The sequence below is a fragment of the Chelonoidis abingdonii genome, chromosome 3, assembly GCF_003597395.2.
Source record: "Chelonoidis abingdonii isolate Lonesome George chromosome 3, CheloAbing_2.0, whole genome shotgun sequence".
Classification (NCBI taxonomy): Eukaryota; Metazoa; Chordata; order Testudines; family Testudinidae; genus Chelonoidis; species Chelonoidis abingdonii.
This window is the reverse complement of record NC_133771.1, coordinates 170,674,706-170,698,343: the sequence shown is the minus strand read 5'-3', so window position 1 is coordinate 170,698,343 and position 23,638 is coordinate 170,674,706. Positions and strand designations below refer to the sequence as shown.

Here is a 23,638-nt window from a genome sequence, read left to right as displayed (position 1 = left end):
CAGCTTCTGTTTGGTGCAGGGGGTGTGCAGGTGGCTCTGCGCAGTGCGGCACCACTCCCACAGCCGCGATTCTGGAAGCTGAAGTTCTGGGAGCTGCCCACCCCCACCCACACCCTCAGCAGGCAGGCCCACCTGGAACACAGGGGCTTTAGGAGCTGCAGACCCCTGGGCTAAGAGGGCCCTGGGGCCCTGGCCTGCAGCTCTAAAGCCCCTTTCGGAATGCAGCCCTGCAAACACGGGCCAGAGGACTCAGGAGGAACAGGGGCATCCGTGCAGCTAGCGGCTGATTAGAAGTGGTGCTTTCCCCTTCTCCTTTTCCCGCTTCTCTCCAGCTGGCTTTGAAGGGGAAAGCACCACTTCTCTTAGGCCACTGACTGCACGGCTGCCCCTGCTCCTCCTGAGTCCTCCGGCCCGTGCTCGCAGGGCCACATTCCGAAAGGGGCTTTAGACCTGCAGGCCAGGGCCCCGGGGCCCCCTTAGCCCAGGGTCCTGCAGCCCCTAAAGCCCCTGTGTTCTGGGTGGGCCTGCCTGCAGGAGGGGGGGGCAGCTTCCCCTCTCTCTCGCTCCCTCCCTCCCTGCCAGAAAGTCCTAAGTGCCGCCAAACAGCTGTTTGGTGGTGGGAAAGCGCTGGGAGAGAGGAAGGAAAGGAGGGGGAGGAGGCGGAGAAGAGGAACTTTTGCAATGCTCCCTTGTAAAGTCAGCCAAATGATGTTATAAGGGAGCATTGCACAACTTTAAATGAGAATGTTCCCTAATAGAGCAGCGATGTAACTTCGAAACAACGTTAAGTGGAAGCACATTAAGTGAGAAGTTACTGTAGAATGAAATGCAAATAGTGAACAAACTGCATGATTGCCAAAAAATAAATTTGATCTATAATATTTTTCAGTATGAATAAGTGTAAGATGCTAGTTACATAGCTAAGGAGATTTATATACTTATTTTTTAAGATACATGGGTGAAATCCTGGCCTCATTGAAGTCAACGGCAAAACTGCACCCCTGGTTTTTAACTCTGACATTGTCTCTTTAAATGAAAGGGTACCTCCTGGTCCTTCTCTTCTTCCCTTTTAATGTTAGAGCATCATTTTTCCCAGTAGAAGTTAAGAAACTGCTGTTGAGTCCTCTTCTGAAGCATTTCTGCTGTGGTATGAGAGAGACAGGGTATTCTATTGTATATGATCGGCATTCTTACAAGGTCTTAGACATATTTTTCATAGCACAAACACTTTGCTGTATGTTAACCATTCAGCTGAGACCCAAATGGCTTGCACAAGCAAAGCACTCATAAACTGTTGCTAAAAACAATTTAACTCCAAGACCACTGGGCTCTTTACAGTCTAATTTTGGCCATATTATAAGGGCTACTAAAATACAGAGATAACATTAATCTTTCAGTAGCAACAAGTGCTGGCTGCGGTTAAGACCAAGAGCTTAGCATTCCTGTAATCAAAATGTTGTTGCTGGACATGAGTAATACAGTATGCGATCATCTCTGAACATTAAATCTAACCTGGATTTCGTTCAGCTCTGCTACTTGATACCATGTTGCCTCACTGGGTGCTGTTTTTCCCCTTTGGTTCCTAAAGATATGGAACAACAATTAGTGAGTGCCTAATTTAATTGACTGGGCTTGTATGATGCCAGCCAGTGCCTTCATGAAGCTTGCGTGAGCAAGTATTTCTATTTCTGTAGACATTAGGCATTCAGATAGGGATTTTTTTTTTAATATTATAACTTCCTAGGCTTAATGTTATAAATCATGAAACATTTTGTTTATGCATTATAAATAGTGATAGCTATTTATAAACCAAAGCCACTATGTTCTCACTGTATTCCTAGGAGGCCTTAAGTTGTGTTAACATTACCCACACACACGTTACTTCCATTTAGTTGCCTGGGAAGCTAAATGGAAATATATGACTTTTAGCTGGCCTCACTAATGAGACAATGGGACACTGTGAGGGTGCAGAATCTGAAGGAGTCATTGAAATGACATAATAAACAGGGAGAAGAAACAGACTGGGCACATTTCATGTTATGAAAAATTTATTTGGATGGGGAGAAGCACACCCAGGGGTGGCAGAAGGTTTCTGAAGGGTAGAGAGCAGTTGATCTCTATCCCAGATAATCTTAGAGGGGCAATTTATTCTCATCTTGGAAGAAGAGGAAAGATTTGTAAGTTAATAATGTTTTTGACACCTTACTGTCTCCTCCTACCATGCTTTCAGCCAAAGGTGAAAGCCTGCCCTACATCCCTTGTGACTAGTACAGAATCTACATCAGAAACAAGGAGGAGGGGTTGAGGGAGTAAGAGAAGAGAGGGAGATCAGCTCTGTGCTTTGTGGCTGTCTATAAAACCAGAAGAGGCTTTGCAAAAACAGGAGCCAGACAGAACTCATAAAAAGCTAGTAATCTGTTCCAAACATAGTCCAGTTGGCAATCCCGAGTGATGGATGATTGTCATCACAATGGGATGTCTTGCTTCAAATTAGCAGATGATTTCTAATAAATTTTTATGTGCACACAGAAGCAAAGCACTCATTATTATTATTTATGATGTAGTCACGTAGTGCTGACAGTGCTTAACGCTGTGCAAGGCAGACTAACAACAGGCCCTGCCCCAGTGATCTTGCAATGTAAAAGAGAAAGGTGCTAATCCAAAGGAACAGGAGAATGAACTGGCATCACTGACACTCTTTAAGATGTGCTCAGGAGGCTTTATGATAGCAAAATTGCCTGAACATTTACATACATTAATATTTAACTCATTCATCTGTATAGCCCAGTGCAAACTATAACACCACATCAACACTGGTGGTATTTTTCCATCATTAATCAGTTAATAGCAAGAAAGACAATTTAGTAGGCAACAAGGCTGCTATTGCATTGTTCTGTTATGGTGTTAAAAGTTACAAATGTCAAGCATATTGTATAGGTTTCTATATCTGTTGGTATGATACACTGTATAGAGACATAAAATGGGTTTCTACTATAGCAGAGCTCAGCTGCAACCATCAGCAACTGCAGACACCTCTGATGCACTCCTGACATAATAAGCCTGATGACCCTAGGGCCTTGCAGCACTTCTGTTAGGGTGAAGTGCCATCTTGCTGGCTACATAAACTGTATGCATGACCCCTTCTGACATGTCAGACAGCTGCAGAGATCCTGCCTTTAATAGGCAAGGTTAGAAGGGCAGAGTGTGGCTTATGGGCTAAGTTTTCCTTTTTATAAATGGGTAACAATAGGGTGCTGACAGGTCTTGAAGCCTGGACAGGCTATAAGGGTCATCATGATAAGGGTGGATTAGTGTATATAATTTGCCAAATATGGGGGCAGCCTCTAGCTGGGTTTTTCTGCATGTGGTGGATTATCTATCAAGAAGCTGCATGCGCTGCACCTGTAAAATGCATTGCTGCTTGGCATACTTATTGAGTAAAGTCGATAACTGCAGATCTATCAAGGTTGCAGTATACATTATGCCAGACCTGTAACAGAATACTATAGACTAAGCATGGACAGCAAAGAATAAGCAGAGAGAACTTTTCCAAGTTGTCTAAAGACTTCTAGAGTAAAGGTTGAATGTCCTGCAAATTAAATTTAAGAATTCTAAACTGCGTATATATATTTTCAGTGTTCCATATCTGTCCCCCCACATCCACCAAGATTCTCACTTAAAAGATTTTATACGTATATTTATCCGTCGTAAGTAAAGCTGTTTTTAACTTAATTCCCTGGCTAGTATAGTTATCCAGTCCAAAGATCAATGGTCAACAGAAAGCCTAAAGAGCCTTCTGGATGAGATCTTTGACTGCTTTGAGGTAGATAGCTAAACTGCCCACCCTAAAAGGTTAGGAGAATGATAAATGCTATAAATTCTTGGCTGCAGTAGAGAAGAACTTGTTAAGCCCAGAGTTACTGGAGTTAAATATGCTCTGAAACCTATTAACATCACATTGTTCTGCATGTTATTCCTTCCCCCACCCCCTCTTTTCAAAACCAATAAATATTTTTCAGTTTGGATTTAATTCTTGTAAATATTCTCCAAACCAAATTTTCATTGAAGAATAGGCATAGTGTGTTAATTTACTTTTTAAGCAATTTGGGAAAGAGTTCACATCTTTAAACTTCTCTGAGCGGTATCATGCCCATTTATGGCACTGCATACAAATGTTTAAAAATAATACAATGTTTTCCCTTTTGTTTGTTGTGAGGATTTTGCTCCTTACTGTGACAATTTCTTTACACTAAGATACTTCATTCCCTTTATTGTTTCTGCTTCAGCACCTTAGTAAGCTCACCGATTAAACAAAACCGACAGTATTAATAACTTTTTGTGAGTCATTTAAGGGTTCAGTTAAGAGACGCTATAATTCACTTTTTGGTCCATTTTTAGAACAAACTCGTTCAATGCTCTTTTTCTCAACAAGACCGCTTCCCACTGCATTGGAACTGACAAGACTGTATGCATTACTTTATTTTGATACTGACATTTAAACAATAAAATAAAGCCATTTAAAACAAATAGTGGTGCTTTAAGTGTCTGAGCTGTCAAGATATCAAATTATATAACTTGGAAAAAATCAGAATTCATTGTTAATGGTATGCACTTAACACAAAGGGTCGCTGGAATACTAACCAGATGTATATTCAGCTACCGTGCTGGAGCTAACAGGCTGTATTCCTTTAGATAGAATTGACTATATTCACTTAAATGGACTTGACTCTGGTACAATCACTGTATTCAAATGTCAAAAAAAAAAAAAAGAGAAAGAAGATGTCACGCAGGGTCACAAATTATGTTGGATTTTGACAGATTGTAGCCTTGCTTTACAAGAGCAGTAACATCTCATTTGTCACTGTTTGAGCTGGAAGTGCGGGAATGAGAGCGGAAGGCCCTCCATCTCCACCGCAATTTAATAGCTCTGAGGCCGACAGTGGTGGCTAAAGCCACCTGCCCAGGCACTGTACTGCTGATCTGTTTTAATTTAATCGTCCGTCAGCTGGGATGAAAGCATAAATCGTCTCCCTTTGATCTGCAAACAGAGTGTTTTTGTAAAGCAGGGTACAGAATCAGGGAGACAGTTGTCACATTTAGTGCAACATAGACAACATGGACTTGAAAAGCCTTGTAAGTGATATTTTATTGTAGTAGTAAATCTAGAAGTTGCTTTTTCTGTAAATTGGTATGAAACTGTGTAGGTTAGAAAAAACTATCCATAAGTAAAGAAAGATATTGATTAATAACGTATTAATTATTCTAGTTGGAAAAAACAAACCCAAATCTGAATTACTAAAATCTTTTTTGCACCTTGTAGCCCTTAGCTGCCATGTTAACACAGTGGGAATGCACAAGAGTGTTTCTGTAAGACTGGAGAAATTTGTTCATACGCACATATCTGGCACAATATTTAGTTGCATAGTCTGACATCTGAGTGGCTGGGGAAGCAGAATTTTTTTTCTACCGTTATTCTAAAGAGCTCTGTTCTTCATCCATTGTGGGTATGGTAACCTTCACTGATGTTATTGGGAGTTTCATGGAGGGCCATAAAGCGTCGAATATTATTTGTGTATTAAATATGTCTGGCAAGCCAAATTATGCTCTCAGCAGAAATCCAGAGTCTCTTCACAGAAGTTAATAGAATGATTCCAGGTACACTGGTAAGACTGAGAGTAAAATTTGACCTAACTGACAAATTTATATCAAATTCTTCCTATCGCCTTATTTTTACATAGAAGCAGTTAGTGAGCAACAACAACAATAATAATAATAGTTAATCTTTTGCATAATTTTAAAATAAATAAATTCCGAAACTTTTCTCTTCACGACTAGCTGTGTAGAACTGATTTTTAAAACTTATAATTTTTGTTATTGAAAGTTTATATGTTAGTAAATGAATAAACAGGATAAGGTACAAATGCAGAACTTGTACTGAATCAGAATATGTTACAAAGAAAGAGAGTTATTTGCTTGGGTCTGAAAGAAAACTTTGTAGTTAGAGTGAATAGACATTAGAGTTTACTGTGATTGTCCAGGCCAACATCCCAGCCAGATGTATGGAAATTTATATTTGAATCCAAGACACAAACCCAGTCAGTCAAGATGGCATTCCCTGTGCTTTCTCCAGTTCTGTTCGTATTGCTGGCTGCTCTTCCCTCTCCAGCTCCCCATGCGCTCATCTCTAACCTTTCTTCTTTAGTTCCCTTCAAAGCTACCTATTTGAATCATATGCTGGGTTAGGCCCCACAAGGTTCAGTTGGTCTTGAGCAGGGAAGTGTGGTAAAAAGGAGAATCTAGAAGGGCAGGATGTGGAAGGAGTAGCTACAACCTTCATCACATGACATGTTCCTCTATTTCCTCATGGCATGCACCTTCAACCTAAGCCCCTCTGACTTCCTCCATGCCCAGTACCCACATTGCTCTCTCAGCCCAATCAACTCCCTCTTGGTCTTCCACTGAGAGACCCCTCCAAATCCTCCCAAATCTCAGATATCCAGTGAGAGGACTCATGGGCCAAAACCCATTTGTCTACTGCTTATCCTTCCATTTTTCACGACAGCTTTAAGAATAGTTTCCAAAATACAGGCGTTGTATTTGTAACTCAGGTTGGGCATTGCCTTTTCCAATATTCTACTGTCCCATCTGGGATATCAAAATCTCACCAGAGCTCACAGACTGTCCCAAAATGTAATGAAAACTCACAGGATCATACAAACTCCCATTAAAGAAAATTGAAAACTTTTAAGATTCTTTGAAATGCCCACAAAGAGCCCTATATAATCCACAGATCAGAACTGCCAATGTTTTTGGATCCTATTGTGCTTGAAAGATAAACTGTTTTGCACTCTAACTGCTAACGCTCTACCTGTCTGTAATTACTATCATGGACAGAAGGGCCAGAAAAGACCATCTGACCCATCTAATCTACCCCATTGCATTTCCCAGAACTAGTTTCTTCAGCATCTCATTAATGTCCTATATATGAGGCAGAGTCTGATCTCTGCTCATGCTGAATAGCACTTTACCCAGTGAATGGTCCCGTTGGCTCCAGTACCTCTTGTGTTGTCTGTTCCAATGTTGTCTTAAGATATGAGGTCCCCCAACTCCTGGGAAGATGGGGGGAGAGAGAGAGATGGGCCAGGCTGGGTTCTCCAACCCCACCCCAACAACCCCCTGGATGCATTAATCTATCTTCATTTTAGGATAACAGACTTCTTCTGCTACAAGCTAGTGTAAGAGAGAGACAGGGTGGGTGAGGTAATATCTTCTATTGGACCAACTTCTGTTGGTGAGAGAGACAAGCTGCCGAGCATTACCAGAAGAAGAGCTGTTGTACAGATCATACAACTAGCGTAGATAACTCACATGCTTAACTACTTTCACCTTAAATAGTATAATGAGAGTTAGGTGGAAGGCACAAATAGTATGTACACCAATAATGTGTTTGTGAAAACTGCAGTAACAGGGCTGACCAAGCTCCTGGCAAGGAAGGAAACCATTCCAAAGCATCCATAGAGGATCCCACAAGTCAAAAGCCCATTGGTATGCACTGTATTTGTGGCATTTAGCTTATTTTTGCCAGAGTGCATTACCTTGCATTCATTCATGCTATCCATTCTCATATGCCAAGGTTACTTTGGACTGCAGTCACCAGAAATTATTGTTCCCATTGCAAACAGCAGCAACCAATTTTTTGAGAATATGCCCATATTACTTTGTAATAATGAAGAGTTAACATGTGGTACCTCTGCATGTATTTTGTGTTCTTTTGGTGTATTTGTTTATATATCGTATAGCTCGGTTTATACATTCTTTCCCAGTGTGTATATAGTTTGTGGTACATTTACATGGAGAAGAGATGGTTTTAGCTATGTACTGCACAGTACATGGGCATAGTTGTAGCATCAAGTGGCCAGCTTTCATGGATTGGTATGTTATTTCTGTAAAATTACACCATGTCCTCTGGTATATTATGTCAAATTCACTAATACCATTTTGAATTATTTGTACAATTCTTTTTTTTATTTTGCCAGTCATGGGACACTGTGTGTTACTTCTTCAGAAAGAAGGTCTCCATGGCCAGATTGGCAATATTATATATTTATCATTAATATATAGACCATAGTAGCTAGAAATGTGCAAATAATTCTTTACAGGAAGTATTTTCTGAATGTCTGCAGTGAAGACAAAAGCAATAAAGCAAGGATATTATTTAAGTTGATAAAAGATGCAACACAGCTTCATTGGGTTTCCAGATTCAAATTAAAAGAATAAATATTTCATCAGTGATACTAATTAAAGATTGGTCAAAGATTTGTCTGTGTCTCATACTGCAAATACCAATCAGACCTGATTAGGAGATGTAACCTTTATAGTACTGTCCGCTGGTTGAAAAAAAGATTAATATGAAACCCACTTCACTCAGCAATGGCTATTTTATTGTGTCCTAATTTTTGTACAATGTTATCCAAGAATTTATGCTGCTGGTTTAATTGAAAAAGTCAATGGAAACCCAGTTTTAAAAACTCAGGTCTCTACAAAAGGAAACTTTTTAGCACAGGACAACTTTTAATACTAATTTTCTAATTAACGTCCATGTGAAAAGCAGGGATATACTGAAGCATGGAAATATGTGGGAGTAGGGAAATAAGACAGGCAAATGATGAATGAACCCTAATGCTAATATGGTATCTCATCTGTGGTGTATCAGTTTACAGCTACACCCAATAAAAATAGGGCCTAGAAATATATTTTTATGGGAACATGCTACAATATAATAGAAACATGAAATGTGCTTTATTGGATCAGATCATTAATCTATCAGTCAATATCCAGTTTCTATCAGAGACTGACACCCGATTCTTTTGAGATAGAGAAAAACCACGTATAAGGGGAACTTAGTCAGTTGTGAAAATATGACTGTGATTGGGGAGGTGGTGAAAATTGCCTCCCATTATGTTTTTTAATTCAGTACAATGTTAAAATAATAAGGCTTGAGCTTATAATTAAGGCCTGACCAAATTCATGGGTATGAAAAACATGTCACAAACTGTGAAATCCGGTTTCCCCTGTAAAATCTGGCCTTTTGTGTGCTTTTATCCTATACAATGCAAATTTCACGGGGGAGACCAGTGTTTCTCAAACTGGGGGTCCTGACCCAAAAAGAAGTTGCAGGGGGGTCACAGGGTTATTTTAGGGGGTCACGGTATTGCCACCCTTACTTCTGCACTGCCTTCAGAGCTGAGCAACTGGAGAATGGTGGCTGTTGGCTAGGGTGACCAGATGTCCCAATTTTGTAGGGACAGTCCCGATTTTTGGGCCTTTTTCTTATATAGGCTCCTATTACCCTCCACCCCTGTCCCAATTTTTCACATTTGCTGTCTAGTCACCCTACTGTTGGCTGGATGCCCAGCTCTGAAGGCAGCGCCCCGCCAGCAGCAGTGCAGAAGTAAGGGTAGCAATACCATACCATGACATCCTTACTTCCACACTGCTGCTGGCGGCAGCTCTGCCTTGAGAGCTGGGCTCCCAGCCAGCAGCCGCCACTCTCTGGCCACCCAGCTCTGAAGGCAGTGCCACTATCAGCAGCAGTGCGGAAGTAAGGGTAGCAGTACCACAAGCTCCCTTACAATAATCTTGTCATTCCCCCGCCCCCCAAAAAACCCTCCTTTTTGGATCAGGGCCCCTACAATTACAGCACTGTGAAATTTCAGATTTAAATATCTGAAATCATGAAATTTACAATTTTTAAAATCCTATGACCGTGAAATTGACCAAAATGGACTGAATTTGGTAGGGCTCTACTTATAATTATTTCTCCTTTTGGAATACTACAAGATTTAACCTACTGAACCTTAATTCCATCCAAATCTCTCTTTATCTAATGCTGCCAGGCTTCTAGTCTTGCTATTTGGTGGGGAGGGATAGCTCGGTGGTTTGAGTATTGACCTAGTAAACCCAGGGTTGTGAGTTCAATCCTTGAGGGGGCCATTTAGGGAATTGGGATAAAAATCTGTTGGGGATTAGTCCTGCTTTGAGCAGGGGGTTGGACTAGATGACCTCCTGAGGTCTCTTCCAACCCTGATATTCTAGTCTTTGAAATTACTTTGGGAAAGGGAATCCCAGCCCATTAGTATCACCTACTATTTTCTGTGTAGCATAAGAGGGACGTGTCAGACATCTCCCCTATCTTCATTGTGTAAGAGGACTATCTACAGACCTGGGTGTATCCGTACAGACAGGCAGACTAGAGGAATATAAATCATCACTCCACCTATTAGACACTATCTTTAATAAAAACAAAATCTAAACTGCATTAACGTTTGCCTGACCACAGGGCTTGAGGGTCTGTAGGATTTGGAGATGAAACTTGTCTTGCACAGCAAAGGGAAATCCTTCCTTGTTCCCAATGGAGCAATTTAGCCCTTAGTAGAGCCTTTTGGAGCCCCTTCTGTAAATTTTTGCACAGAATGGGGCAATTCCATTTTAGATAGGAAATTATTATTATTAAATAATGCACATATAGGGCCATATCTGTCAGTCTGTACTGAGCCACAATCTCATCATAGTCTGTGAGGATTTTGCCTGAGTAAGGATTGGAGGTTGTGGCTCAAAATGTACTAAGGCAAAGTAGCGGCTAAGCGGATACTGCAGATGCTCCTATTGTATCCTCCAATATTCTCCAGTGCTTGAAAACCATTTATGTTCCCTCTCTTGGATGTGTATTACTTCTTTCCCATTTTAATTGAACTTTTTTGTTTTTAGAACAAGAATCTTAGGTGAATAGTTGAAGATAGGGAAATTGGATGTGTTTGTAGCTGGAAGATAGAGAAGAGTGTTTTCTTCTATATTTTCCACTTTATCTGTATTACTGGCAATATGAACCCTTTATATTTTACGCTACTTTACTCTTGCTATTATATTAGTGAGGGATTTCTGTTTGAAAAATATCTGTCCACCAATCCCCAATGAATGTACAAATCAATCATTCAATGTATCTAATTACTCCTCTCTGTAACCGAGAGGTGTGTAATACCTGCTCTCCTCTGAACACTGGGACTCTTTATTCAGTGTACACTTGCTTGAATCTCTTTCCATTAGCACAAATATTACACAAGGAATAGTTAAAATAATTCCTGTGGTGACCTACTCACACTGTCGCTGTTTCTCATTTTTTGTTACTTACCAGGTACATTAAAATTCACATTTAAATATCAAATGAGCTAAATATACCATTGGTTTCAAATAAGTGAGTGACTTTGTTCCTCTCATGTTATATTAATATTATGGCGTCTTCTGCACCCTTGCTTTACTTTCTGACTGTCTGATAATTGGGTTGGGGAGCATACCCTGGGTCATCTTGTTTAGCTTATCTGCACAAGAGAGAGAACGGCCAATAATAAGGGAAAGCAGCAATAAAATAGTGAAAAAAAAAAATTGAAAGGAAGATTTAATCTTTGACCAATTTGAAACATATCCCAGAGAATCCATGGAGAAAAAGATAAAGTGTGACTATGAGTAAGTTAACTAAACACATTATAGTGTGTGAGAGCAAATGGAGTTAGTCCATTGTACATGTTTAATTTCCTATTAGTCTCTGGCATTTACTACTACGGTCTGAGTTGGGGCATCTGTAAATTCAGTTAAATACAGTGCATTGTCTAAACATATCACAGCTCCAATCAGTCACCCAGGCTGGTGATAAGAAGCCTCTTGTATTATTGAATCTACAATAGGGAGGCTCTGCAGGCACAAAGATAACAGCTAGGTATTTCACTTTAAGTATGAGAAAAAACAGTGACCTGCCTTTGCAGCTACAGCTCTGACATTTATTATTGCCTTCTGATTTGCTTTATACTACTGATGTGAATTTGCTTTCAGGTGCTTTATATCTCTTCTTATTTCTAACGTGAGACCTCTATCTGGAAACAGTACGGAAAACAAATAAACTGAAATCAACTTTCATGCTATTACATAGATAACAACTCGCCCCCCCCCCCTTTTTTAACCATTTTAAAAACGCATTACTGATTTCCCTTCATAAGCATGAGCCACAGGCTTGTGTTTTACCATTTTGTTTGTTCTGTGTTAATGTTGTTCTGATAAAGTCCCTTCGTCAGAGCCCTTGAACTCACGATCCGAAATTGAAATGTAAGTCTGGGTTTTCCAATTTTTTTAATAGGTAAAATAACCAGTGTAACCAGCGTGTTATCTTTTCACTAGACCAATGGCATGGAAAAACAAGTACATTAAAGACATTAAAGTTTATATACCGTTATCTATAGATACCTATGTAGACCAGGAATATGGTATTTTGCCTAAATATACAGTATATGATATGCAAATATACATATAAATACTGTATAGTATAGGTGGACCTGGTGGTACTATTATTAAGATTGCCCAAAACTTCCCATTATAAGATCCTGTTTCAGTTGCTTATAACTTTGTGAAACATTAACTGTTTAGTCACACATTTTCTATACTGGGTGTCTGTCTGCGACCAGGTGTTTTTGGGAAATGTCAGCTAAAATGTTTCAGCCATGTCTGAGAATGAGGCCAAAGAAAAAGATATTGTTTTATTCATGTTAAAACATTCTGGAGACCACTGCTTTGAAAAGCTCTATCATCTCTGGGCTTTGGAGCAGGGACTTCAATTTTGGTAGGGGGAGGAGCTTCTGTCAGGCCAAGTTATAAGCCTTTGAAAATCACAATTTGCTCATGCTCAGTAGAGACTTCTTAGATTTCAACAGTTAAATTCCCCAGAGATTCTGACCACATTGGACATGCTCCATCCTGGATCTAAGCAGGACTTTCCCTGAAATTGGGGCTCTGGGTTGCTGCATGCCAGGTCCAGCTACCTGACTGAAAGCAGGGAGCCTATCTCTCCTGTCCTCTCACTGACCATCCTGCAGGGTCCAGGCGATGTGGAGAACAAAGCTGCCTAATTCAAATGCAAAGAAAATAAGAGCTGGACCGGTAGAGGGCAGATCAGCAGAGTGGATTGTGGCAAAGAGCTATGAAAGAAGACCAGGACTAGAGGATAGTGGGTAGGGGGACTGGATTTGGGGTCTTGAGAGAGACTGAGACTGGGGCTGGCTGAGCAAGGAGATTGAAACTGGAGCAAGCTAGGGAAATGAAGGTGCCCAGGAACTAGTAGATGGGGGAAGTCTGAGACCCAATGAGGAGCCAGGATGGGGAGACTGAGACTGGCTGGGCAAGGAGACTAGGATTGAGAACTGGTAGGGCAGGTGAAGGGACCAACTACGGTGCAAGGAGAGAACTGGGACTGGCTGGACAAAGATACTGGGACAAGGAGGCAAGAGGGCACACTGAAACTGGATGAGGAATTTAGAAGGGAAGTGGGGCCTGAGAGGCAGTGGGAAGGGGAAACATGGAGGGTGATCATGGTTGGAGGCCATGAAGGGATGAGAAATAGATCATAAGGAGTCAGGAAGAGGGTAATTGGAACTGGCTGAGCACCTATGTGATTGTATGATAATACATGATGGAATTTGTGTTTTTTCCATTTGCTTTTTAAAAAACTAGGAAATTACATACAAAAAATTGATTAAAAGACCATTATTAAGATTGAAAAGTGAAACACTCAAAAGTTAGGAAATGCTAGAATTAAATTTGCCCTTACAACCTTAATTTGGCCTTATTATGTGTACACATTATGACCCAGTCTTTTAGGAATTACCTCAAAGATGGCATTGAATGCTTTGGTACTCTTACTATCTACTGGAAATACGTATTGGTCATGTTTTAAAAATATATTTGATGGTTATTTTTATTCTTTTATGGCTTTGTGTGTTGTTTTATTTATTTGTCTGATAGAACATTTACAGGACATAGGTTAGTGTCTTTTTAGCTATAAGCCTAGCTTACAAAAGCTTGATATCTTATGTGAAAGACAGCTGTGAATTACTTTCCAGCTGTGTCTCCTGATTCAGCAAAGTACGTAAGCATTCAACTTTAAGCACATGCTTAAAGCCACCGATATTTAGCAAAGCATTTAAGCGTGCTCTTAAATGTCTTGCTAAGTTGGGTCCTGTGTGGTTTTGGAATGACAAGGATTGGCTTCTCTGGGAACTGTGTCCAGTCATCCATAGTAAGTGGAGGATGGCTGTAATGTAGAAACATGAGGAAAGCTGGAACAGAAAGGGGCAATATAGAGGGGAAGAAATCTATTTCTAGGCCCTTGATAGTACAGTACTTAGAATGGGCATGGATGATAAATGAAAGATACTACCCATCACCATAACATTTTGAAATGAGGGGCATTGTTATTTCCACATAGTTTTGTGTGTACTGTTGAGCCTTCGGAATGCTAGTGTTCATTCTAGTTTGCAGGATCACCGTACTGAAGCTTATTATTTCTGAAGCAGTGGGCATCAAAGATATGACTAACATGGCAGGCTAGTGCATCTGCTCAGTGTGTTAAAGGTGCACTTAATAAAAGAATGAGGCTCCAAGTTCCAAAGATAGAGATAGGAAGAAGAAAGCTTAAGGAGATCTCAGATCAGAAGATCGTGAGGGATGGGGATGTTAATTGTAGATGAGGAAAACAAGGCCTAAGACTGAATGGGCGGAAAAAAGCAGAAGATAGGCTACTACAGAAACAATACAGAAGTAGCCAGGAAAGGAAAGAGTTCAAAATATGGCAGAATTCAGAGACTGACTGTTCCGACCTTTGAGACCATTGCTAGTCCAGTTAATAAGCCCATTCGTTTTAAAGGACAAAAGATCAGTTCAGTTGTATACACACAGATAAAATTTGTTTTCAGCAAACAACTCAAGTAACTAACTGGACTGTGCGCTCAGGAGTTTTGTTGGGATCAAGGTAGATCAGTCGGCTGATCCAGTAGGAAAAATCCTGTGTTACTATATATTTTTTATATTGCCCTTAATCTGCACGCTCAGTTCCCATTGATGTCAATGGGAGTTATACCATATGTCAAAGGCGGTATATGGCCCTTAATCTGAAAGTTACACAAAGGAATTTGTCCACAAAATGCAAATTCAGATGACAGGCAGAGAAGCACTCTGGTAAGAAGAGATGCTGTTCTTGGAAGAGTGGGGATTGCCTAAATATTAATGAAACCAGCATTGTTAAAATCTGGAGAAAATTGCAAATCAGTGAACTGAGGAAGCAACTCAGAGTCCCCACCTACTACCTGTAAATCAAAGTTGATTCCAGCATCTTTATAGACAAGGAATACCTTAATCTCCAACTTGTCGATGAGGATCAGAGGTGCTAAAATATATTGCCCATCACAATTCTCTCAGTTTATACAAAAGGGAGCTGCAAGGTTAATTCTGAGACCAGATTGGGGAAACTGTAGTGAAGATTCTTCAGTGTATTAGCTTTGAAGTTATTATCCTTGTTTGACTGCATGTTCAGCATAATTAGTATTAGTCCTTTAAGGCTGCTGTTTAAAATGGAGGGTCTAGTGGTACTGTGAGTTAACTTAGGGTCTTTTTGCAAGTGGTAACCTGGATCCAGATGTGGTTATGAGAAGTGAAATTAATTTGGTGGTTCTAACCCAGCCCCTCCTGTAAGTCCATATCACAAAACCAGCGCCCAGAGTGGCACATTCCAATACCATTGGTATTCTCTGCTCCAGAGAGACCCAGGACTAGATTAACCAGCATGTTGCATGTCAAGACAGAGGTTTACTGGCAGAACTGTTTGTGAAGCTTGCATAACATCTGGCCCATAATTTCTTTCATCAGCTAGTTCTTAAATTCGCCAAAACCCAATTCCTACTCTCTGGCCAAGCCTGAGTAAGTGGACTTTGCACTGGAATTATCCAAGAGGCAGGAGCATGGGATGGAGAAATCCCCTTTCTGAGGATGTGGCTTCTGTCTCAAAACTACTCCCCCATGCGCTCTCCCACCCACACATGGAGGTCTATGTAGAAGCAGACCATCTAGCCTCACCCTGCTCTCATCCATGCTGCTCTGGAGAAATCCACCATGAAGCAATGCCATGCTGCAAACAGAGGATATTCAGTAGAATCGCCTTGTGCAGCCTCTCTGTGGCCTTCTGTACCATTGCTCAATGTAATGGTACCATTCCACTCTTTGGGCCTTGTGTTGCAACACCACAGAGACTGTTTAGTGCTAGGATTGTCCCCTTAACATTGACTAAACATGTAATAACTTATAATGCCAAAACAAAAACCTGAAAATCCTTGAATTAGAAAAACTAGTCTAGCTATGGTGCCAAATGAGTCCCAACAAATCCAGTACATGCTAGAAGTCATGCTAGAGGAGAGGTAAAAAATAAGTGGAAATTCATTACATTTTGAAATAAATCAGGGCCAGTGGGGCAGATTTTGTCACCTTATGCAAGTTAATATAAAACGTTGCTTATGATGTCTAACATTCTTAGGTTACCATAGCAGACATTATTGCTTTTTAAAATATCAAATAATCAAGAAGTTGTTTTCCCCAGCAGAAGCCCTTCAGCTAACTGGTGGTAGTTTTTGGCTGGTTAAATTGTTCTTTCGCAGTTTAGGTTTTGTTAACAGACACAATTATTGGTACTGTATGATTTCCTAATCCCTCTTCAGTAGTGGTGCATCTCCAACCTTACCAGTTTAATTAACACTGAAATTCTCATATTATTTTGGTGCCGTGATTACAGGCAAAGACTAAGTGGAAGTCAGTTTGTATCCCAAGAGACTTCAGAGTTAACAATTCATAGGTTCCCCCCCCTCCTTTTTCCTCCTTCATGAACTCCAGATAAGCAGCAGTCCCCAGCTAGATTTCATTACTATCACGCACTCTTCATGGTCATCTTTTAATATTTGAAAGGATCATTTGTTAACTGGAAATGGTCAATTTTTTCTCCTTTGGCTTTTGAAATATAATTTTCAATTTTTAATTTGATTCATTTAGATGAAATCATTAATCAGGGTTGAAACTGAGTTAATTTTCTGGAAAATAAATGAGGTTGTTAGAGTGAACATTATTAAGTGGGCTCTTTGCAAGAAAGGGATAATAGCTGAGAATATGGAAGACTTTGAGAACTATAGCAGTTGAGGGATGAAAACAGAAGTGTTTTCCCCCTTGCTAAGTGCAGTAATTTATTTTTAAAATAAGTTAGGCATGGAGGAGTGTTTTAAAGGTAACAATATTACAGAAGCATGGCAGAGTAAATATCCTAAATTTACAGCAGATTTAAAATACAACAGTTCTCTAAAACCCAAGTCTAGCTAGTGAATGTTTTAGGTCCTTGGATGCGTTAACACTTTGGACAAACAAATTTAGGACATGTCTCCTAAACCTCAGTATTCATATTCTACGAGTGCCATTCTTGATTTAGAGCCTGAAAAACTGTATCAGTAGTAATACAGTAGATAAATAGCCATCAGGCTACGAAGGTTCACTAGGCACGGAGCAGGACCCACTAAACCCATTTCACAATCTGACCCAGATTCAAATTCTGTAGAGAAGAGAAGTGTCTTTTTCACTCTCTGCAGTGCACAGCATGACACAAAGTGATTAGGATAGCCAGCAAAATATCTTACAAATAGAAACGAAATAAAGGAGGATTGAGCTAGACGTGCAGCATGCTAGATTTACCATTCAAGTATGATTCAGTTTGCTACAGAATTTTTTGTTTGCAGTTGTTTCTTAATGCAGCCCACTTTCTGCTAAAGTGTGCCCTCCCCCGTCTTCCATTAAAACCAGTGTAATTTTCTTTTAATAGCTATAGCCGTCTGCTCTGTTTAGATAGGTAGGGATTTTTTCCCCCCGAAAGTGTTCCAGTCTTTGCTCAAGAGTTATTGTAGTACTAGGCACTTGGAAGCAGCTATAGGTCAAAGTTTTAGGTGGGGCACTATAATCCTTCTTAACTGCTTCTTTGATGCATATGCGCTCATTAATTAAGGGCATTTTTGAACGTGTCCCTTAGACCTTTCCTGTGACTGAACAGTAAAGCTTTTTGGTTTCTGATCTAGCAAAATGCTGAGTATTCTCAACTCTCATTGACAGTGGGAGCTGGGGGTACACAGCTCCTTAGAGGAAAGAGTCCTTTGGTGGGTGAATTAAGAAAAAGTTGTTGGAATGGAATGAAAGGTCAGACTTAAATGGAAATATAAATTTGATCTGCTATTTTTTCTGTCCTTTCTTGGTGTGAAATTTTATGTTCAGAAAGAATGGAATTAATCACTTGAGTTGAGTGAATTATTCTCTCATTAATTTTTCCAGTTTCAAACTTGAGGTGTTTACCAAGTCAATTTCCCATTTTTTTGTCTTGCCAAAGTATTTTTAAAAAAAGAGATAGCTAGAGTTCATTTACGCTCATACTCGACAATATTTGGCAAATAGTAACTGAGGGTTTTTTGTTTTGTTCTGTTTATTTGGTTTTACTCTAGCTCTAACATCGAATTTTAAAGAGTTATTACTGAAAAAGTTAATTCGAGGCAAAGTAAAAAAAAATTCATTTCCTTGTTTTATATTATTTCACTGTTATTACGTTATTGATCACTGTGACATCACCTGTGTGAGGCATAATGAAAGAGAGCCTCCTGAATTCAGAATTCTCAATGTGCAACATGTTAGCCCAACGTGGAAGCTGTGTGGTAAAAATGTTCTTGAACAATAGCTTACTACTTATGGTGTTTCATGAAAGAAGCATGTCTTTTAAGAAATGCAAGAGTACCTGTTTTGTGGAATACCAGAAACCCCCCAAATCTCTCCACATGATTACAATCAGCCACTTGTTTGAATTAGTCAATTGCAATTAGTTAGTACTAATAGTTTTTGTATCCAAGCTGCATTATAGGTGCTACATGCTAATAAGGATAGATTAATGGAAGGGCCAGTGAGGCTGAGGCCTCAATCTCTCCTAATACAATTGATTATAATAGTATTATGTTATGTAGATGTTATGAAGTGACATTTGGGGCCACTAAATCTCTGTTGTCCCTATCCTGCACCATGAAAGTTGGGCTTTAAGCAGTTGAATTTGGTAGAAGCAAGATTGGGCCCTCTGGGGCATGAAACTAATCTTGAATCTAACCCAGCATACAGCTCTTTGTCTGTTTTTTTTGTTTTGTTTTGTTTTTTTTGGTCTGTTTAAGCATTTTTTCTTTATAATTTTTTGCAAGAAAAATACAAAACCCAAGCAAATAAAACAACATGCGGTGCAGTGAGCAAGCCATTTCAATGACTATGAGAATTGTAATTGCCAGCATCAGAATGAAGGGATGGACACACATACGTAACAGTTACTTCATGCTTTCTGGCCATGCAGCTGTTGTTTCTATTAGGATATATTTTGGGGCGTTGTTAAAAGAATTTAAACTCCATTCTAGATAATCTTAAAAAATAAAATAAAACCACATTTTAAAACTTCTCTATTGAAAAAATATGTGAATTATTATTACAATGTGACAGTGTTAATTTTTCTGTTTAGCACTGTTTATAAAAATGACCATTTTCTAGAACTCAGTTAAATGTTGACATAGAATCTTAATCTTATCCAAAGTCAGGTTCATTTTAGGGCTCTTTCACAGTCTTACATATTGGCGAGATTCTTTAACATGTCTCAGCGCTGAGGTGATGCTTATCCTCTGCCCTTAGCCAGCCGACTCCCCAGGGTGCAGGACACCATCCTCTGCCCACCCTGCTTTTGTTGTCTTCCACAGTGCTCAACTGCTTCCCTGTTCCCCCCTGAAGCCAGATGACACCTTCTACTCTGTGGTGTCTTTAGAAAGTGCCAGGTTTTTCTCTTATTTTCCCATCATGACAGGGTCTCCAAAAGGAAATGGACTTTCTGGAGCAAGATTCTGCCTCACCCTTCCCCCTCTCCACCACTCTCCTCACCCACAGGGCAGCAGGAGCAGGAAGTGGTAGTCATAGTAAATTTAGGGTCATGGATGAACTATAATCTTAACACAGTAATGTAGTGGGGATTATGCCCCTCCCAGTGTTGCTAGGTAACACCTAGGTGTTGCTTCACTACAGCATTCATTGCCCATAGTCGGCATCAGGAGCAGAAATGTTTTCCTGCTCCAGCCGTGCTGTGGAGTCGGGCTTCAAGTCATATTCTGCCCCAGGAAGACACTTTGGTATTCGGAGAAGTGACCACCTGCCACTTCCCAAAGACTCTGAAGTATAGAACTGGTTCAAGCTACCAGCCCCTTGAAAACAACAGTGGTATGGCTAGGAAGTTTCTAGAGTCTTGGAGAATGGGGCTGTAAGGTAGAATCCTTGGGGAAGGGATCTTAGCATCTAAAGCTCCACGTGGAACTGCAGAACTGATCCCCCACGGATTCCGACAGAGTCTGTTTTGCATTGTGTGTGTCCTTCTCACCCACAGTTCTGCCACAGTGTCTCAAGCTTGACAGGCAAACATCTATGCCTTCTAGCCCTGGACTTCCACTGAACAAGGGGTGCCAACTCTGGTGTTTTTCTGATGTGGACAAATAGGTACTAGGAGGAGACTAGCAAATCACTGTTACTTGAGCAGGTATTTGAACCAAAGGCTTCCAATTTTGGAATACTGCTGCCCTGAGCCACTGTGTAATCTGTTCTTCTAGTCAACTCCTTTGATAGATCATCAGGTTATCTAGTCTGACTATAATGGAAGAGGAAACAGCAATATTTTAACAGTTAAGTGGAAAGGGAAGGAAAAACTGTGACAAATTACATTTATTTTTTGTTGCTGAAGGGACATTTAGTGTGGTTCTTAAAAAATCCTGCAGACTTGCTGACGGATAGTTTAGCAGCTAACTACAGAAACAAGATAAAGCGGATTCCACTGGATATAGCTACAAAAACTCTTTTAAATGGTTAATCTTCCTATCTTCACACATTGCAGCAAACTTGATACTATGAACTATATAGTCATATAGTACTTAGGATGCCACTGGCTAGAACCTGTCAGTTTAGATTTGGCCCAAATCATACTGTAGACAGATGCAAACATATTGCCACTGATTGCAAAAAAAAATTAAATTTTGTTACTATTTGGATGAGGAAGCTAAATCTGTTGTTCACATATTTTTGAATTGACTGTGGTCTGATGGGCCAGCCATGTATCCTGCATGTGAGAGGTTCAGCTTGTGTCTAGATACCGATGGTAATAATGGCTAGCAGTGTTGGCTAAGCAGCGCAGGAAGGTTTGAAAGTATTCAAATAATAATTGATCTTAAATTGCTATTAGGAAAAAAAAACCTTCTAAAGCTTTTAAAAGGAAAACAGGGCTTGTAAGTGCAATGGCCCTGCTTCAGGTTCCTTGTTTCAAGCTAAACTTCTTAGTTTAATTTTAATCCTTTTCAAAGGCGTTGCTTCTTCTTTAAAGGTGGAACACCACCCCCTCACAGCTCTGAAGCTGCGAAGTGCCCCTTTTTGTTTTCACAAGCTGAAAATAAAGAGTTCGCATGAGCTCATTTACAGAGAGTGGAGTTGGCAACCTTATCAGGAGAAGAGAAAGAAGCTGTGAAGATGAAAAGCTATCGCAGTGACAGAAGTCTTTATTAGGTTGGGCAGTAATGGAATGTGGTGTACACAGGATAAAGTGACGGCTATCTAGAGCATTTAGGGAAAACTAGAACAGTAATCATGTTTTATGTTGTTCCTAGTCTGGCGTCCTTGGTGATCCTGTTGACCCTTGGGATGTTTGGAGTGAAAAGGTGGACTCCATGTAAATAGCGTGCTATCCAAGGAAGAAACTAGTTAGTGTTAAATAACCCACCCACGCTTGATCTCTGAGACACGAATGGTCACCAAAGCAATTGATTGAGAAATAGAGAGAGTAAAAATTCACAATTAATTTTTTTAATCGCAGTTAATTTTTTTGAGTTAATCACGTGAGTTAACTGCAATTAATCGACAGCCCTAATAACATTTAAACTTTGCATTCAAACTAAGGGGCAAAAATCACCTCCATGATCTGCACTGCAGATCTCTATTCTATCAGTGAAAGTTTTGTCTATAGAGTATGCAAGGGAGATATGCAGGGCAAATAATTGATCATTTAAGGCCCCAAATGCAAAGCCCATTGAAGTTAATAGAAGTCTTAAAAGTAACAAGAGCTACAAAATATGTCACCAGAATATAGACCCTCCATATAACTATATTGAGCCAAGTTGTCAGTTTCACACAGCAGATTTCAACTGCGTTCTGTATCTATGTGGAATTTCCCATATAATGTAATTGCACAATAACTTTACATGGAACCCCATTGTGCAGTCAGTACTCAGCAAAATTCCCATAGCCATAACCCATTTAGCACACAAATGCACATCTGTTGTCCATGCAAACATCTGTTTCTTGGAGCAGCAACCATTGTTCACATGAACGTGGGTTTGTGTGGGCAACAGCCTGCTTTGCACGTATTTTGGAACAATAATTTAAGCGTCTTTTGAATATTAAGTCCATTATGGATGAAATTCAGGCAGACCCTTCAGAATTTTTCTCTATGTTGTACTGTTGGTGGGAATGCTTGTGTGTGTACATACTAGTCAATTCAAATAAGTGTGGGACAGATTCAGCAACTGAGTTCGCAGTCTATAGGTCCTCAACAAGGAAATGTTCCAGGTGGGCCCTGGAATCAGAGCGTCACTAGATTTTAGCCTGTGCACTCCCTGGTCTGGCCACTCTGCATCTTGGACAGATCATTCCTGCCATAGATTATAAGAGAAATGCGCTAAAAACCCATTGACCAAATCCCATTGTCTTTAATAGCAACAATGTTGGGCTTTTTTACATAATGAATCAACTTTGTATTGATAATAAGAAAATAATACATTTCTACAGAACTGTTCCCTATCATCGAGGGGCCTTTGTTTTTTATTTAATTTAAGGTGGCAGGCTTGTTTGGGTTTTCATTCATTTTGGTGCTTTTCCATCTTCATTAAGGTTTCGTCCTCTTGCCAGTCCTGGATTAAAGCCATGGCCCTTTTGTTTAGGAAATAGTATACTCACAAAAAGCCCTTTAGAATTAGTGGTACTTTAACTAAGTGGAAAAAATGGATAGCTAATTGTTATTCTGGTACTTATACATTTCATAGCTCCTATGAAATTAAAATAAAGACCTGCAGTGCTTTTAGAGTCATCTCTGGCCCTCCAATAAAAACAAAAAGGCTTCACTTCAAGTGTTGAATTGCCTTTTTTAAAAATGCCTTTAAACAATAGCTCTATCTCTCAATTTAATTAAAATAGTAGAAGTTGTGCCTCAACTATACAGATCCACTGAGAATGGTAATTGACTTGGCTCATTTCTCCTTTTTTTTAAATCACAATTAACAATAAAACACTGAACATTTTGGTTAAAGAGCTGAGAAATAACAATGAAAAAGAAAGATAAATGGCTGTAATGCTGCTTACATTGATGAGGTGGGTACCCTGAATATTATTCATGCTGGAAAAATTCTGCAGTCAGGACTTCAGTGGCATGAGTTCAGTGGAAGTTTTGTCTGAGAAAGGACCGCAGGCATTAGCCCATCAAGCAAATTGTACAAAACCAATTAATTTCAATAACAGAGCTTTTATTTGTATTTTGCAATAGACAGCTGATCTTTTTGTATGCCCACATGTAGCCTACCTCTCAGTAAAAAAAGATTGTGATGGAAGGAGTTTACTCAGAGATCATAGAATCATAGAAGATTAGGAT

At 39.8% G+C, this 23,638-nt stretch overlaps 1 protein-coding gene across 6 annotated transcripts in view; it reads left to right on the top strand.

Moving 5' to 3' along the window:
- The window catches only part of ESRRG (estrogen related receptor gamma), a 501,342-nt gene that overhangs the window by 381,938 nt on the left and 95,766 nt on the right, over positions 1 to 23,638 (top strand). The window lies entirely within an intron of this gene.